At 46.0% G+C, this 7444-nt stretch overlaps 1 long non-coding RNA gene across 1 annotated transcript; it reads left to right on the top strand.

The window, feature by feature from the left end:
* The first annotated feature begins 446 nt into the window (after positions 1–446).
* On the top strand, positions 447–3892 carry LOC135534934 (uncharacterized). The gene is made up of 3 exons (XR_010454767.1): positions 447–555; positions 2148–2190; positions 2760–3892. It is a non-coding gene; the product is annotated as an uncharacterized LOC135534934 (long non-coding RNA).
* The last annotated feature ends 3552 nt before the right edge of the window (positions 3893–7444 follow it).

Genomic DNA, 7444 nt, shown 5'->3' with positions numbered 1-7444 from the left:
ATGGCTAGCTGTAGAAAAATGCTTATTGAAATTCTCAATGATCTCAGAATTATCGGTGGTGACAATGTTTTCTAGCCTCCGTGCAGTGGGCAGCTGGGAGGAGGTGCCCTTATTCTCCATGGATTTTAGTGTCCCAGAAAGTTATGTTGCAGGATGCAAATTTCTGTTTGAAACAGCAAGCCTTAGCTTTCCTAACTGCCTGTGTATATTGGTTCTTAACTTCCCTGAGAAGTTGCATATCGCAGGGTCTATTCGATGCTAATGCAGTACGCCACAGGATGTTTTTGTGCTGGTCAAGGGCAGTCAGGTCAGGAGTGAACCAAGGGCGATATCTGTTCCTGGTTCTACAATTTTGTTTTTTTTACGGGGCATGTTTATTTAAGATGGTGAGGAAAGCACTTTTAAAGAATAGCCAGTTATATTCTATTGACGTTAATGAGGTCGGAAACACAGTGGTTTAGAGGAACCCTGTTTCTTTTCTATTTGACATTGTTTTCTTTCTTCCCCACAGGACCTGAATGACTTTAAAGAGGTCACTCAGTGTGTCTTCCCCAGGTAAATACATTCTGGTGGGTCTTCCCCAGGTAAATACATTCTGGTGGGTCTTCCCCAGGTAAATACATTCTGGTGGGTCTTCCCCAGGTAAATACATTCTGGTGGGTCTTCCCCGGGTAAATACATTCTGGTGGGTCTTCCCCGGGTAAATACATTCTGGTGGGTCTTCCCCGGGTAAATACATTCTGGTGGGTCTTCCCCAGGTAAATACATTCTGGTGGGTCTTCCCCAGGTAAATACATTCTGGTGGGTCTTCCCCGGGTAAATACATTCTGGTGGGTCTTCCCCGGGTAAATACATTCTGGTGGGTCTTCCCTAGGTAAATACATTCTGGTGGGTCTTCCCTAGGTAAATACATTCTGGTGGGTCTTCCCGGGTAAATGCATTCTGGTGGGTCTTCCCGGGTAAATACATTCTGGTGGGTCTTCCCCGGGTAAATACAATCTGGTGGGTCTTCCCCGGGTAAATACATTCTGGTGGGTCTTCCCCGGGTAAATACATTCTGGTGGGTCTTCCCCGGGTCAATGCATTCTGGTGGGTCTTCCCCGGGTCAATGCATTCTGGTGGGTCTTCCCCGGGTAAATGCATTCTGGTGGGTCTTCCCCGGGTAAATACATTCTGGTGGGTCTTCCCCGGGTAAATACATTCTGGTGGGTCTTCCCCGGGTAAATACATTCTGGTGGGTCTTCCCCGGGTAAATACATTCTGGTGGGTCTTCCCCGGGTAAATACATTCTGGTGGGCCTTCCCCGGGTAAATACATTCTGGTGGGTCTTCCCCGGGTAAATACATTCTGGTGGGTCTTCCCCGGGTAAATACATTCTGGTGGGTCTTCCCGGGTAAATACATTCTGGTGGGTCTTCCCGGGTAAATGCATTCTGGTGGGTCTTCCCCGGGTAAATGCATTCTGGTGGGTCTTCCCGGGTAAATGCATTCTGGTGGGTCTTCCCGGGTAAATGCATTCTGGTGGGTCTTCCCGGGTAAATGCATTCTGGTGGGTCTTCCCGGGTAAATGCATTCTGGTGGGTCTTCCCCGGGTAAATGCATTCTGGTGGGTCTTCCCCGGGTAAATGCATTCTGGTGGGTCTTCCCCGGGTAAATGCATTCTGGTGGGTCTTCCCCGGGTAAATGCATTCTGGTGGGTCTTCCCCGGGTCAATGCATTCTGGTACTACATGTCTATGGGCCGTTCTGGCTCCGACAAGGCTTACCACTACTTTGACCTCACCTCTCTGGGAGTCAGTGTATTTATCTGGTGCGCTGTTAATCTAGAAACCTTTCCAGTAGCCCAGAGGTCGGAGATGGGGACCAGCAGCTGGAAGAGCCGGCGACACACATGGGAATGAACTGGCAGCTGTAAGGCTGCTCTGATCCCATGTACCATCTCCTGCCATTGTGCAAGGCACTTAACCCACCACGTGTTTCACCCAGGAGCTCTGCTCTGTGTCTGACCCGGCGCCCCTCCCCCTCACCGCCCCTCCCCCTCAGCGCACCGCGCCTCCCCCTCAACGCGTGTGTATATCTGATGCTGTTGGTAAAGACAGATGTTCCTCTCTAACCAACGGACCAAATATCTCCTCTATTGTTTCCTCAGGCTGTTGGACACCAAGCTCATGGCCACTACGCAACCGTTCAAGGTAATACTACATCAAGTATTTAGATGTCAGGTGAAAAAAGGAAGTCATAGCCTCCCGGGTGGTGCAGTGGTTCAGGGCCACCAGAGACTCTGGGTTCGCGCCAAGGCTCTGTCGCAACCGGCCGCGACCGGGAGGTCCTTGGCCTAGCGTCGTCCGGGTTAGGGAGGGTTTGGCCGGTAGGGATGTCCTTGTCTCATCGCGCACCAGCGACTCCTGTGGCGGGCCGGGAACAGTGCACGCTAACCAAGGTCGCCAGGTACACAGTGTTTCCTCCGACACATTGGTGCGGCTGGCTTCCAGGGTTGGATGCGTGCTGTGTTTAGAAGCAGTGCGGCTTGGTTGGGTTGTGTATCGGAGGATGCATGACTTTTGACCTTCGTCTCTCCCGAGCCCGTACGGGGGTTGTAGCGATGAGACAACATAGTAACTACTACAACAATTGGATACCACGAAATTGGGGAGGGGAAAAAGGGGGTAAAATTCAACAACAACAAAAAAGATGTCATGAAACCCCCTGTGGGAGTCTGAAGAATATTCATTGTGCCTTTTTGTAATTTGAACCCTTCTAGGAGTTGATCAACATCACGTCTCTCGCAGAGCTGCAGAAACAGCTGAAAGAGAGCCCCTTCAAATCTCCTACAGTTGGTGAGAGAACATGACGACGACGACACGTTTTAAGGAACAGGAAGCTATTTCAGAAGCTGATTTAATGAAATAACTGCATCACATGAACTAAATCATAGTGGGGCGGCAGGGTAGCCTAGTGGTTAGAGCGTTGGACTAGTAACCGGAAGGTTGTGAGTTCGAACACCCGAGCTGACAAGGTACAAATCTGTCGTTCTGCCACTGAACAGGCAGTTAACCCACTGTTCCCAGGCCGTCATTGAAAATAAGAATGTGTTCTTAACTGACTTGCCTAGTAAAATAAAGGTAAAATTAAATATAGCTTTTGACATAATAGAAATGCGACTGCCGTGGGGGCATTTAAAAAAATTTTTTTTTCAGGAGTACAGATTATTGTATGGGACCGTATACTAAGAAAAATCTTAAGTTTTTATAGTCATTTGATTTTTGGCGTCGTATCAAATTTGATTATTTTATTTTGTTATTTTGGCGTCGTATCAAATTTTATTTTTTATTTTATTTATTTTGGCGTCGTATCAAATTTTATTATTTTTTATTTGCTTTATTTTGGCGTCGTAAGCAGTAGCAGTGTGTGGACACAATCAATGGGGAAGCAGGGCCAGAAAAGAATCAAACATATAACCAACCCATGTTAGCATTTCCCAAACTCTCGGGACCCCGATGGGTGCACGGGTTTGCTTCATGGTTTTTGGCTTATGGTTCTCACCCCTACCATAGACTTACACAGTAATTATGACAACTTCCAGAGGACGTCCTCCAACCAATCAGAGCTCTTGCATGAAGCGAGCTGACATGTTGTCCATCCAATCAAAGGATCAGAGAATGTGATAATTGCTCTGTTTGCTCTATAACCTGTTAGTTCATATGCCTCGCCACCACGCTGTGTAGGCCGAGACCAGACGGTGGCAGAATTAATTCAAACACACCTTTTTGTTTCATCACAAAACCGGACAGCAACATCTGTCTGATGTCCACAACTAATGTTGTATGTAACAAACGGTTGCTTGACCATGCTGTCGGTCATGTAAGTTAATGTTTCCGACATTTTTGAACTGCTAAACAACTGTCGATGTCGAACCACGAAGCGTTACCGCAAGTCGAAAAGAAATCATGAGCTTTAATGGATTTCGCCTTTGCGTTTGTCTCTTTGCTTGAAATGTAATTACTCTTTTAAATGTCTGCTCGACTTGAACTTGTTGTGTTGTTGGAAGTGTGCACTTACTGTTATTCTGCTTTCTTTTCTGTCGTGCTGTATTCTTCGTGCGCATTACGGCATGTACTTACAAGCATATAACTACGCACGCCAGTAGAATAGACAGGCCTCCATCCAGGGCTAATGTAGTGTGATTACAGTAGAATAGGACAGGTCTCGTCCAGGGCTAATGTAGTGTCTGATTACAGTAGAATAGACAGGTCTCATCCAGGGCTAATGTAGTGTCTGATTACAGTAGAAAAGGACAGGTCTCCATCTGTGGCTAATGTAGTGTCTGATTACAGTAGAATAGGACAGGTCTCATCCATGGCTAATGTAGTGTCTGATTACAGTAGAATAGGACAGGTCTCCATCCAGGGCTAATGTAGTGTCTGGATTACAGTAGAATAGGACAGGTCTCCATCCAGGGCTAATGTAGTGTCTGATTACAGTAGAATAGGACAGGTCTCCATCCATGGCTAATGTCTTGTCTGATTACAGTAGAATAGACAGGTCTCCATCCATGGCTAATGTAGTGTCTGCTTACAGTAGAATAGGACAGGTCTCCATCCAGCTAATGTAAAGTCTGCCATGCAGAATAGGACAGGTCTCCATCCATGGCTAATGTAGTGTCTGCTTACAGTAGAATAGGACAGGTCTCCATCCAGGGCTAATGTAGTGTCTGATTACAGTAGAATAGGACAAGTCTCCATCCATGGCTAATGTAGTGTCTGATTACAGTAGAATAGGACAGGTCTCATCCATGGCTAATGTAGTGTCTGATTACAGTAGAATAGGACAAGTCTCCATCCATGGCTAATGTAGTGTCTGATTACAGTAGAATAGGACAGGTCTCCATCCAGGGCTAATGTAGTGTCTGATTACAGTAGAATAGGACAGGTCTCCATCCAGGGCTAATGTCGTGTCTGATTACAGTAGAATAGGACAGGTCTCCATCCAGGGCTAATGTAGTGTCTGATTACAGTAGAATAGGACAGGTCTCCATCCAGGGCTAATGTAGTGTCTGATTACAGTAGAATAGGACAGGTCTCATCCAGGGCTAATGTAGTGTCTGCTTACAGTAGAATAGGACAGGTCTCCATCCAGGGCTAATGTAGTGTCTGATTACAGTAGAATAGGACAGGTCTCCATCCAGGGCTAATGTAGTGTCTGATTACAGTAGAATAGGACAGGTCTCCATCCAGGGCTAATGTAGTGTCTGATTACAGTAGAATAGGACAGGTCTCATCCAGGGCTAATGTCGTGTCTGATTACAGTAGAATAGGACAGGTCTCCATCCAGGGCTAATGTAGTGTCTGATTACAGTAGAATAGGACAGGTCTCCATCCAGGGCTAATGTAGTGTCTGATTACAGTAGAATAGGACAGGTCTCCATCCAGGGCTAATGTAGTGTCTGATTACAGTAGAATAGGACAGGTCTCATCCAGGGCTAATGTCGTGTCTGATTACAGTAGAATAGGACAGGTCTCATCCAGGGCTAATGTAGTGTCTGCTTACAGTAGAATAGGACAGGTCTCATCCAGGGCTAATGTAGTGTCTGATTACAGTAGAATAGGACAGGTCTCCATCCAGGGCTAATGTAGTGTCTGATTACAGTAGAATAGGACAGGTCTCCATCCAGGGCTAATGTCGTCTGATTACAGTAGAATAGGACAGGTCTCATCCAGGGCTAATGTAGTGTCTGATTACAGTAGAATAGGACAGGTCTCATCCAGGGCTAATGTAGTGTGATTACAGTAGAATAGGACAGGTCTCCATCCAGGGCTAATGTAGTGTCTGATTACAGTAGAATAGGACAGGTCTCATCCAGGGCTAATGTAGTGTCTTTACAGTAGAATAGGACAGGTCTCATCCAGGGCTAATGTCGTGTCTGATTACAGTAGAATAGGACAGGTCTCCATCCAGGGCTAATGTAGTGTCTGATTACAGAGAATAGGACAGGTCTCCATCCATGGCCAATGTCGTGTCTGATTACAGTAGAATAGGACAGGTCTCCATCCAGGGCTAATGTCGTGTCTGATTACAGTAGAATAGGACAGGTCTCCATCCAGGGCTAATGTAGTGTCTGATTACAGTAGAATAGGACAGGTCTCCATCCATGGCTAATGTAGTGTCTGATTACAGTAGAATAGGACAGGTCTCATCCATGGCTAATGTAGTGTCTGATTACAGTAGAATAGGACAGGTCTCCATCCAGGGCTAATGTAGTGTCTGATTACAGTAGAATAGGACAGGTCTCCATCCAGGGCTAATGTAGTGTCTGATTACAGTAGAATAGGACAGGTCTCCATCCAGGGCTAATGTAGTGTCTGATTACAGTAGAATAGGACAGGTCTCCATCCAGGGCTAATGTAGTGTCTGATTACAGTAGAATAGGACAGGTCTCCATCCAGGGCTAATGTGGAAACTGATTACAGTAGAATAGGACAGGTCTCATCCATGGCTAATGTAATGTCTTTACAGTAGAATAGGACAGGTCTCCATCCAGGGCTAATGTAGTGTCTGATTACAGTAGAATAGGACAGGTCTCCATCCAGGGCTAATGTAGTGTCTGATTACAGTAGAATAGGACAGGTCTCCATCCATGGCTAATGTAGTGTCTGATTACAGTAGAATAGGACAGGTCTCCATCCAGGGCTAATGTAGTGTCTGATTACAGTAGAATAGGACAGGTCTCCATCCAGGGCTAATGTAGTGTCTGATTACAGTAGAATAGGACAGGTCTCCATCCAGGGCTAATGTAGTGTCTGATTACAGTAGAATAGGACAGGTCTCATCCATGGCTAATGTAGTGTCTGATTACAGTAGAATAGGACAGGTCTCCATCCAGGCTAATGTAGTGTCTGATTACAGTAGAATAGGACAGGTCTCATCCAGGGCTAATGTAGTGTCTGATTACAGTAGAATAGGACAGGTCTCCATCCAGGGCTAATGTAGTGTCTGATTACAGTAGAATAGGACAGGTCTCCATCCAGGCTAATGTAGTGTCTGATTACAGTAGAATAGGACAGGTCTCCATCCATGGCTAATGTAGTGTCTGATTACAGTAGAATAGGACAGGTCTCATCCATGGCTAATGTAATGTCTGATTACAGTAGAATAGGACAGGTCTCCATCCAGGGCTAATGTAGTGTCTGATTACAGTAGAATAGGACAGGTCTCATCCATGGCTAATGTAGTGTCTGATTACAGTAGAATAGGACAGGTCTCCATCCATGGCAAATGTAGTGTCTGATTACAGTAGAATAGGACAGGTCTCCATCCAGGGCTAATGTAGTGTCTGATTACAGTAGAATAGGACAGGTCTCCATCCAGGGCTAATGTAGTGTCTGATTACAGTAGAATAGGACAGGTCTCCATCCAGGGCTAATGTTGTGTCTGATTACAGTAGAATAG

Source organism: Oncorhynchus masou, unplaced genomic scaffold (genome assembly GCF_036934945.1).
Source record: "Oncorhynchus masou masou isolate Uvic2021 unplaced genomic scaffold, UVic_Omas_1.1 unplaced_scaffold_4184, whole genome shotgun sequence".
NCBI classification, from domain to species: Eukaryota; Metazoa; Chordata; class Actinopteri; order Salmoniformes; family Salmonidae; genus Oncorhynchus; species Oncorhynchus masou.
This window is presented reverse-complemented; position numbering and strand designations above follow the sequence as displayed.